Genomic DNA, 11,692 nt, shown 5'->3' on the forward strand with positions numbered 1-11,692 from the left:
TTAGAGTTGGCATTCTGTTCTTGTGGCTGTCTTCTTTTTGGTTTGTTGAGGGATTACTTTCTTGCTTTTTCTAGGGCGTGATTTCCTTCCTTGTATTGTTTTTTTTCTGTTATTATCCTTTGAAGGGCTGGATTCGTGGAAAGATAATGTGTGAATTTGGTTTTTTCGTGGAATACTTTGGTTTCTCCATCTATGGTAATTGAGAGTTTGGCCAGGTATAGTAGCCTGGGCTGGCATTTGTGTTTTCTTAGTGTCTGTATAACATCTGTCCAGGCTCTTCTGGCTTTTATAAAAATATGGAACGCTTCACGAATTTGGGTGTCATCCTTGCGCAGCGGCCATGCTAATCTTCTCTGTATCGTTCCAATTTTAGTATATTTGCTGCCGAAGCGAGCATGGGAAACCTTTCTTTACTTCAGTTTTCAGCATCAGAACCTTGAGTGGGAGGAAGCGGGATGAGGCTTGAGGAGAAAGGATCTTGGCACTACCCAAATCGAAGTGACTCATAATGCTTCTGCTGTCACCTCCACTGCACTGGATTGCCTTTTCCTTGGAATAGTGATAGGCTGGCATCATTGGCATCCTTTACCACCAGAGTCAGGGACCATCACAAAACCAAAAACAAAACCAAATCAAACCCAACCAAATCAAACCAAACCAAATCAAACCAAACCAAACCAAACCATACCAACCCAAACCAAACCAAACCAAAACTGAGGCTATAACCCTTATCCTATATGTGGGCTGCATAATTCCAGGATCTGTTATTCCAAAATAAAAAAGGAAAACAAAAAAGAATCCACCTAATATGTCTTTTGCCTCTTTCAGCTTTTGCCTACAGATATAATGTTACATTGTGCTTATACTGTCTTTCCTTTCCCATCATGATGGATTGTATTCCCTTAGATTGTGAGCCAAAACAGATCTTCCTCACTTAGTTTTTTCCCAGATATTTTGTCACAGTAATGAGAAAAGCTATTAATATACTCAGTGAACACTCTATCTTAATAGACACCTTTAAAAGTCTTAATTCAGAAAAAAAATGTCAAATTGAGTGAACATAGATTCATTTTTGCATATCTCACAAAGCTTGGTAAGGAGCATGGGGTGAGAGAGAAATATCTTGTAAAAACATGTAAGATGATATAAAAAGAGTTTGACTGATGAAAATATAATGGGTACTCATGAAAAGCTTTTTAAGTTAGCAAGTCCATAGGAAGCACACAGGGGTTCTTGAAGGCTTTGATAAGGAAATTGAATTGTACTGACAAGTATTATTTTAATGATATGTACCCTTAATAAGTCCCAATTATGGATTATACATAAACATATATATTCTTCAATCAATCCTTTTTAAAATAATTATATGAAATGTAGGCTGTTATACTTCTGTATCACACTCATACAACAAAGACATTTGGAAGCATTATGCAACTTCACTCAACTCTTGCTTCAAGCTGATTAGTAATGCAACTATGGCTCAAATGCTGGCAAGTGGGAGCCATGCCATCACACCTCAGCATGTCTCTATTGGTAGTGACACGCGCCTAGTGCTGGCTAGCACTGGAAGGTAGGCTTTTATACTGGAGAAGAATGAACATGAGGAAGTTCACGCCAATATGGCTTCTGACTGGCTGAGCATTGGCTGAGCGAGGCAGAGGGAGACTCAGGGTTGTCAGTCTTTGGTCAGGGTTCCGCCCACCACATTCAGATCAGTTTCCCTTGGCAAAAGTAATTCTTAGAAGGTTATATTAGATAACAGTAATGGAAATTAAAGATATTATCTACAATCATCAAAAGATTGCTTAATCGTTTGCTTTTGGCAGTATTTATTGATATGACTATATTATTTTTGAATAATTATAATCAAGGAAGAGATTATTCTTTTTTCCTATTAGCATATGAGCATTGTTGCATATAGCTCTTTTGTTTTTATGATAAAGTCAACCATCTTAATGGTTGTATATTTCTCTATGTAATAATTAGTCAAATGCATTTCATTTCATTGGACATTTAGGTTTTCTCGAGTAGGTTTTTTTTTTTTTTGACCGTTTCATGGAGCTCAGTGTGGCTTTGAACTTTCTGAGTAGTTGATGATAGCCTTAGCTCCTGATCCTGCTACCCCTATCTTTTAAGTGCTGGGATTATAGGTGGGCACCACCATACCTGGCTTGTTTCCTCTAGTGTTTGTGAACATAAATAATGAGTAGTAAGCAAGTGGAGTCTAGTCTCAGTGGTCTACAAGAGATCTGACTTTGTTGTTTACAAACTGAGTACTTGATCCCCCTATTTCAACTGTAACACAGTCAGAAATAGCACACCATTATGTTAGAAACCATTTGTTTCTGTCTAAACGAGAGCGATGATAGCTGTCTTTCCCTCACATAGTTGTAAGAGGTCTAAAAGAAACAAACAAACAAAAAAAAAAACCAATTGCAAAGTTGTTACTTATCTTCACAGATCTGGCACATGGTAAGTGACTTTACCATCTCTTTTATTATAACATCTTATTGCTATGTTTTCTAATGATTTTGACTTCTTCCAAAGCTACTAGCTGTGAAAGGTTATCCATCTACTGATTGTTTTATTAAGCATCAATCATTTTAAAGTTACTGTGAGTACTCAGATTCTGGAGTGAGCACTTTAGGAAAGACCTTGTTTCTGTTTACTGAGCAGTCAGATGGTACCAGGGACTGAGAATTGGGCAAGGGGAGCTATCTCCACAGGTGCACAGAGCTAGAGTCTCCTTGTTTGTGATTTAAGTCATAGAGGATTAGTGTCTCATTGTTTATTCAAGCAGAGAGAGAGAGAGAGAGAGAGAGAGAGAGAGAGAGAGAGAGAGAGAGAGAGAGAGAGAGAGAGAGAGAGAGAGAGAGAGAGATGTCAGTCAGTATTTGTACTCTCAGAATGGGAGAATCCTGCTTTGTGCAGAAAGATCCTAACATCTGTTCTCCCAGAACATCATTCTTCTAATAAAACCCTGCACCCACTCTTTGAAGTTCACTTAAGTCTGCATGGCTGAATTATCATGTTAATGAGGATGGCTCCCTTGGGTCACTCAGTGTAGTTATGTTGGTTTTAACTCCTAAATTATGAGTCACAGTTGTCACTGCTTAAAGCTCACAGAACCTCGGCTATTAATATAGTGAAGATGACATTTAAATGAGAAAAACGTTACAGCACAAATTGTATTCATTAGCTGTGCTTAGACTCTTTTTTACATGAGACTGTATGAGAAATTGGTTACACTATCCTGTGGAGCTCATTTTTATTTAAGATTCTAATAACATTTCAAATTAAATCTGAACCCTTTTCAGTTTTGTGGAGACGCTTAAGCAGTGGGCTTGCTCTGTTGGCTCTGAACTGCATAAGAAAGGCTGGTTCCCAAGTTCTCCTTGGCTTCATCTTGGTTATTTTTGCTTGTATCTGAGGTGTTGTTACTGATTATTATGTTTTGATAAATACACATCTCTCTATATAATAAGGCTATGTATTTATAATGAAACATATATGTTATGAATAATTCTCTTTCACACACAAGCACATACACATATCCAGGAAGCAATCACTCTAGTGAATCTAGTGAACATCTCCATTATTCACTAATATCACCCTGTAACCTTTCCTAATTGCCTTTTCATGACCTCCCTGTCCCTACCCTCACCATCAGGGAACTATGGGTCTACATTATCTTCCCTTAGATTTTAGTTTTGCTTCTAGAATTTTATATAAATAGTTTTGTAAGTCTATACTTTTATTGCTTGACATCTTTCACTCTGTAAAACTGTTTTGAAATGAATCCATGTGGAGAAAATATTAACAATCTATTGTTTTGGTGGCTAAAATTTTGTCCATTGCATAGATATATTGGAGTTTGCTTATCCATATGCCTGTTGGTAGAGATTTAATTCATTTCCAATGTCTTCATTGCACATAGCTACATTCTGAGCACTGTGTCTAAGCCTGGGTACTTCAAGTTCTCTTTAAATACAGAGAAAGGAATGACTAGGAAGTTGATGGGGGTATTTGTACACTTTAAAGTGGGTATCAAAGCATTGTGTAGTGTGGTTGTACTCTTTTACATCCCCACCAGCAGGTCTGGTTAGCAGATTGCAGTTCTGTATGTTTATTAGCTCTTAGTAGAGTTAGTGTTTTAATTTTTATCCACGTTAGAGATTATAGTGAAGGGATTACCGAACCACTTGGTTTAGTGTGTATGTGTGTGTGTGTGTTTGGATGCTATAGATTGATCCTGGAACCTTGTCTTTGTGTATCACTTGTGTTCATGAACTACATCTGCATGCTTTTTGTTTTACAAATGAATTGTATTGAAACTTAGGAGCCTTCACTAGTTTACACATTCTATGATGACATGGTTTACAATGATTGAATCAAAATGGCTATGGCAGGTATTATATGGCCTGTAAAGTGTTTAACATTTAAGGTCTAGCTCTTTAAAATATCCTTTGCTGGCTAAGGCTTTAGCTCAGTGGTAGTGTACTTACTTGTCTTGCATGTTCAAGGGCCTGGGTCCAGTCTATATCAACACATACAGACACACACACACACACACAGACACAGAGAGACAAACATTTTATTGAGTGTTGGTGTAATGTTATCTAAATGAGTTCTTAATTTGCATTTCCCTATTTGCATAGTCCCTCTTTAAATATGTATAAATTAAAAGTGGCAAAGTGACTCCTCTCTCTCTCTCTCTCTCTCTCTCTCTCTCTCTCTCTCTCTCTTTAAAGCTGACCATTTTATTTCTTCTTTTCACAAACATGTTACATATGACAAAGATAACTTATCTGCTAGAGATACCTGGGCTAGTCAAAACCAAATACTAGACTTCAAATGAACCTGAAACTACCAGTCTCTAGTACTTGATGACATCTAGAATGAACAGCAAAAGATCTATACTGTGGACCCACAGAATCATAACAGGTAAAAGAGCTCCCTTGGCAGGGTCACTGATTTTCACTGAGGTAATCAATTATTCAAAGTTTATCAAAGTACAAAGTAGACAGGTGGATATGATTAGATAGTTGATCCCTTTATTTTTTTGTACTTTTTTATTAGATATTTTCTTTATTTACATTTCAAATGTTATCCCCTTTCCTGGTTTCCCCTCCAAAAACCCCCTATCCCCTCCCCACTCCCCTTGCTCATCAACCCACCCACTCCTGCTTCCTAGCCCTGGCATTCCCCTACACTGGGGCATAGAGCCTTTACAGGACCAAGGGCCTTTCCTCCCAGTGATGACCGACTAGGCCATCCTCTGCTACATATGCAGCTAGAGTCTTGAGTCCCACTATGTGTACTGTTTGGCTGGTGGTTTAGTCCCTGGGAGCTCTGGGGGGTACTGGTTGGTTCATATTGTTCCTCTTATGGGGCTGCAAACCTCTTCAGCTCCTTGGGTTCTTTCTCTAGTTCCTCCACTGGGGACCCTGTGCTCAGTCCAATGTTTGGCTGTGAGAATCCACTCCTGTATTTGTCAGGCACTGGTAGAGCCTCTCAGGAGACAGCTGTATCAGGCTTCTGTCAGCAAGCACTTGTTGTCATCCACAATAGTGTCTGGGTTTGGTGATTGTATATGGGATGGATCCCTAGGTGGAACAGTCACTGGAAGGCCTTTCCTTCAGTTTCTGCTCCAAACATTGTCTCTGTATCTTCTCCCATGGGTATTTTGATCCCCTTAACACAAATGGAAAGATAATAAACTACTTTTCTCCCAAAACCTGACTCAGCATTTTTGCCTGGATCATCACTGTTGTGCTTAAATGTTATATTAGTCTCTGAATTAGTTTTTGTGAAACCGTGAGAAATTAATGTCTTTCATCATTCTCCAAACAGTTCAAAGTATCTTGTCCTTGAGGTAGCATTGCTTTTTGAAGACATGAAAGTTTTGATCGCTGGTTTAACCGAGTTACTTTTTGTGAGAATGAAATCCAGGGTTGGGAAAGGGACAGCTATGAAAATAACCTTCAGAATGAACCTGATTAGGGGAGATTGCCTTACTTCCATTGGAAGTGGGGCATGACTGGCTCTTGTAGGGGAAGAACAATTAGGAGATTCACCATGGTAGCAGAAACAGTGTGATGATGCCATAAAGGGAGAGATGATCTTCCCTTCATTCCAAGAGGAGCTGCATAGGAAAGGCAGGCCCTGGAGGGAAAGAGGAGTACTTCAGCTCCAGAGACAAGCTAATAGGAAAAATAGCCACCTCTCTCTCTCTGTCTCTCACATGAGTTTAGCATATATGTATACATATATGCTAAACTCATATAAGAGGAAAAAAAATTTCAATTAAGAAAACGCTTCCTGGTTTGGCTGTTCCTTGGGAGGTTCAGCCTTGGATTGAACAATGTAGATGTGGATGCTTGGAGCCAACCAGAAGACTTGGCTCAGGGACCCCTTGGGGAGCTGGCAGAAGAACTGGAGGAGCAGAGGGGGATTGCAGCCCCATAGGAAGAACATCAGCTGGCTGGACCACCTAGTGCTCCCAGAGACTAGATCACTAAGAAAGGAGTGTACAGGGAGGGATCCATAACTCCAGATACTTATGTAGCAGAGGATGGCCTTGCCTGACAGCAATGGGAGGGGTCCTGTGGAGGTTTAATGCCCCAATGTAGGTAGATGCTGGAGTGGTGGGGCTGGAATGGATATGTCAGGGAGCACACTTATGGAGGCAAAAGGGAGGGAGGAGAGTGTGGATCTGGGATGGGGGTTCGTGGATGGGTAACTGGGAAGTGGCATATTATTTGAGATGTGAACGAATAGAATGATTAAATAAAGAATAGGGGCTATTAAAAAAAGAAAGAAAATAAAATGCTTCCATAAGATCAGACTTTGGCAAGCCTGTAGAACATTTTTTTTTAAATTAGTGATTGTTGGGAAAGGATGAAGCCCATTGTGGATGGTGCCATCCCTGCGCTGGATCCTGGGTTCTTTAAGAAAGCAGGATAAGCAAGCCATAAGGAGCAAGTCAGTAAGCAGCATCCCTTTATGGACTCTGCATCAGCTCCTGCCTTCACTTCCCTGCCCTGTTTGAGTTCCTGTCCTGACTTCTTTCCACTTTTGTGGAAGTGTAACCTTTCCCCCAACCCCTGTCACTTGCTTTTGGTCATGGTGTTTTCTTACACCAATAGTAACCCTAAGACAGAAGGCTAAAGAGAAGCCTTCAAGTCCTTCCTTAAACCACTAAATAAAAGGAATGCCTGATTATTGTAAGTTTTCAGAATGGGTGAGAAATATCATACCATGTGACATAGCTAGGCTACATGACTCCTGGCACATGGGTGAGCATGAGAAAGGACAAATGTATTTGTGGCTGAAAATGACGATGTGGCCTGCAAGGCCAACATATCATATCAACTCTGTCTGGGCAGAGCTGCAAGAACAGTGGCCTGATTTCTGAGAGCAGGAAAGAAGCAGCTAGTGGCATGATGATCTAATTTTTTATTCCCAATACTCTAAGGGGGGAAAAATCTTCTATCTTTTCCACCTTCCAGAGTCCTCCGGAATCCTTTGGCTCTTGGTCATCCACTGTTCTCCAAGGCAGCAACCACACTGCTCTGACCCCTGATTTCAAAAAGGGGTCTTTATGATTAAATAATCTACAATATAACACACACAATAATATAGTTATTTTAACATCTTTAACTTAATCATGTTTGCCAAGTTGCTACATGTATTAGTTCTTTTCATTACTGTGATCAAATAGTGTGCGTGCGCACACACACACACACACACACACACACACACACCTTAGGGAAGAAAGGGTTATTTTGACTCACAGTTCAGAAAAATGCAGTCCATCATGATGAGAAAGACATGGCTCCCTTCCAATGGGGAGTCACTTGGTTCACAGTGCAGAGTGAGAAGCAGTGAACTGGAAATGAACACTGAGGTTCATCTGGCTTTTTTCTGTTTTCATTCTGGGATTCCTGCTAATGGGGTTTTGCTACCCTCATTCCGAATAATTCCTCTTTTCAGTTAACCATCTGTGGAAATACTCCATTGACACATTTAAAATTAATGCCTATATTCCTAAATACAATCAAATTGGCAATGGTTATTGAGCATCACACCCTATATGGCAGCATATTTACATGTCTGAGGATTATGATGTGAAAGATTCGGGCAGTATTAATTGGCTTGATAAACAACAAAATCTGTGCTTGCCTCAGCATTTTCCCCATCTCTGTGAATAGAAATTATTATATTTTCTTTTGAAAAAATTCTTGGAGCCACCCATAATTTATTTCTACTACTGAATATATTCAACATTGAGCAACTTCTCATGCTTTTATTTAGAATTCAGAATCTGAGCTTAATACTTAACGGAACTTCCCACCAAGTCTGAGAGTGTGAGTTTGATCCCTGAGTTCTACACAGTAGAAGGAGAGAACTAACTTCTCCAAGTTGCTCTCTGATCCCTACAAATGTACAGTGGCTTGTGTATATAAGTACACACACACACACACACACACACACACACACTATATACTTCCAACAAATACAATAAAATAGAATCCAGAATTCAAGCTGATCCAAGCTATCATTTTCTTCCCTTTGTACAATCTAAAACCTCGTAACTGCTTTCCAAACTTCTATTTTTGATAATTTGATTTTATAACTGATTCTCAATCTAGCACCTGAGTGGAAGCTATGTTATAAAACTATTCTTTTGAAATATCTCTAATGGTTCTTAATTCTACTGCATAGCAAAGCAAATGTTTACTTCTTTGCTGTCATCTCTCTTTCCATTGTCATAGTGCCCACCTTACTATTTTGTAAAGGCAGCAGGTCTTTTGTCAGGGTGTGTGTAGTTATGCTCAGAATCCACAGAGGATTGAGACCAGGAGTTCAGAGGATGTACAAGTCCATGGATGCGCCAGACCCTTATACAAAATGGTGCAGTTGTGCATTATTCTCTCAAGCTTTCTTTATACTTTAAATCACCTCTAGATTATCTATCATACCCAATATAAGGTATATGTGGTGGATGTAATTGCTTTGTATCATGATGAAATGTCATGTATATAGTCAGTACAGACACCTATTTTCCTTACTACCTGAGATACAAAATTAGATGAATCTAGTGATGTGGAATCAATGGGTAAGAAGAACTGACTGAACTTGTTTTTAGAAAAAGATTGCTCCTATCTGCCCTCTACTTCTTTTATATCTCTGCTTCAAATAAGAACCTCTTTCTGTGTATCCTACACAAAACAGTCTCTTCAATCTCACACCATACTGTGCCACAATTATCTCTAGTCCATCTTTGATGTATCACACTGTTAATTCTTACTTGTCTGCTCCACAGAGCTTGCCTTTTACAGAGATGTGGGAACTTTGAGATCACTGACTGCCCATTACCACCCTTTGTGCTGAATTCCTGTACCTTTGGACAGCCTTATATATCTAGCATATAGAAAATGCTTAATAAAATATTTATTGCAAAAATGTAAATGAAGGAAGCTTTGACTGCTTTTCACTCAAGGTTATATTTTTGAGATCTCTCCATACTTTTCCATTAATTAATATTAATTGGTATGCGATATCCCATTGTACAAATGTACTGTAATTTATTATTATTCTTTTTGTAGACATGAGTTCTTTCTTGTGTCACATCCAGAGAAACAATGATGAAATGCATTACCTAATATATTTATTCATGTCCTGCTTTGACCAGAACTTATTACTAAATGCTGTACTATAGGATGTATTTGAATTTGATTTGATTTGATATGGTTACATTTTTTTCTCTAATGTGTTAAATTAACTCATATTGCTACCAGAGGTCTAGATGTGGTTAATGTATATCAGTTTCTATTCTATGGCTATCAATCTGTCAGATTCTGTGTGTATTTTCTAGTACTTCCAAGTATGCCTCTCTGAGTTGACTGCCTTATGAAAGAACTTTTTAATCTATAGTCCTTTTCCATTAAGTTTATTTTTATGTTGCATAAAACTGACCTTTAAAGGCAAGCAGAAGGACATATAAATTATAATTCTACATCTAATGAAAGACCAGAGAGTGTCACATACTTTCTAAAACAACAGCTGTGTTAAAGCTTCTACAAGGTTGATTGATTGACTGGACTTTTGAAATTTGCTGAGAATTGGTATCTCACAACACTAGAGGCAAATTTTTCTTGTGCTGTCTGTTGTCCTCTCAATAGCCATTCAATGGCTACAGTTAGATTCCAGAGGAGCTGTGAAGATACAGAAGGCAGAAGAAGCCGTGAGTATGAGCTTGAACAGATGAGACTGAGTATGTTATCACATACAGTGAGAGGCAGCCTCTTCCCTACAAAAAGTAGAGGGCATGTAAGAGGGAAAGTTGACTGGGACCCTGGATATGGGTAGGCTTGGGAAGCTTAGGAAGGAGGAATTGTTTCAGCCATAGAGGGCTACCTAGTGCTGGTCTGCAGTCTCTCCTTCCTGACATTGTTTGCCCCAGGTGAGATGGATTATTGTGGGAGACAGACTTTCTCAATAGACATTCCTTTTTGGGTTGATCAGTAACAGCTGGGCAAAGTCACCTAAAATCTCAGGCATCCCTTTTTGACACCAGTCACCTCTGTGTCAGATCTAACAGTCTCCATTTTCCATTTGGTGAAGTATTTTGAAATGTACTAGCTTCACTGAATACTAGCTTTCACCACCCTAAAAGCTAAGAATGTCATCATAGAGCACCCGAGATCTACAACAGAGATTGCCTTCTCTACTATAACCCTGATCTTCCCAGCCACACATTAGTGGGAACTTCTGGCCTTCTCTCAGCTTTTCTCTCTTCATGATCTCTTTTCAATAAACTAGATGAGACACATAAAGTATAGTGTAGAAGACAGAGTTAATAACAGAATAATAGGAGCCTCTCATGACAGAGTGGGCCATGGCCACAGTCACCCAGAGTGGACAGAGACCACTGTGGAGGAAAATGCTGTTAGGCCTGAGAGTGTCAACTTAGATTTTTAGGTAGACCTTGTATTGTTTCTTAAAATCCACAGACTATATGGCTTCCTTTAGGGGTGTTTTCTTGGCCAAGTGATTGACAGCTCCATTAGGTTTAACTCTTAAGGGAAGAGACAACAGTATGGCTTTTTTCTTTATGAAAAAAGACTCTTAGCTAGATAGTCAACTTGTGATCTTTTGGGGAGTTCAGAATGTCAAGTCTCCATGCAGGGATAGATAAATACCTCAGATCTCATTCTTTCAAACAGTCAGAAGGCTGAGACTTTAGTGTCAGGTTGTCTAAATTGATTGTGAGGGAGTGTCCATCCTCAATGACTTCCAAGTCTGCAGATGTTTAACAAATATGTTTAGAGAAATGCCTTTATTTATGATTTTTTTGTTTTGTTGACATAAAATCTCCAAGAAGATGTATATATGTACTTGTTTTCAACCCAGATGGCTAGAAATGGATGTGGTTAATAGTCTGGTAACCTTTGTACTATCTGTATGGCCATGCCACATCTAGCTACCCCCAGACTCTCAATTCCTCAATAAACCTATAGTGTTATCTTCACCCAGACCTTATCATATACTTTGTTTACCTTGATCCTGCTTTCTCAGTTAATCTATGAAGCCTATCTTTATGGAATATGTGATATGTATATTATGTAAGGTTTTGACATAGTCATGCCTTGATATTTATTGTGTATACAGAACTGAGTTATCACCA

General features: G+C 39.0%; 1 non-coding gene across 1 annotated transcript; it reads right to left on the reverse strand.

Moving 5' to 3' along the window:
* Positions 1–290: 290 nt before the first annotated feature.
* Positions 291–397, reverse strand: LOC115030835. The gene has a single exon (XR_003836395.1). It is a non-coding gene; the product is annotated as a U6 spliceosomal RNA (small nuclear RNA).
* Positions 398–11,692: the final 11,295 nt, after the last annotated feature.

This window comes from Mus caroli, chromosome 3 (assembly GCF_900094665.2).
Source record: "Mus caroli chromosome 3, CAROLI_EIJ_v1.1, whole genome shotgun sequence".
Taxonomy (NCBI): domain Eukaryota; kingdom Metazoa; phylum Chordata; class Mammalia; order Rodentia; family Muridae; genus Mus; species Mus caroli.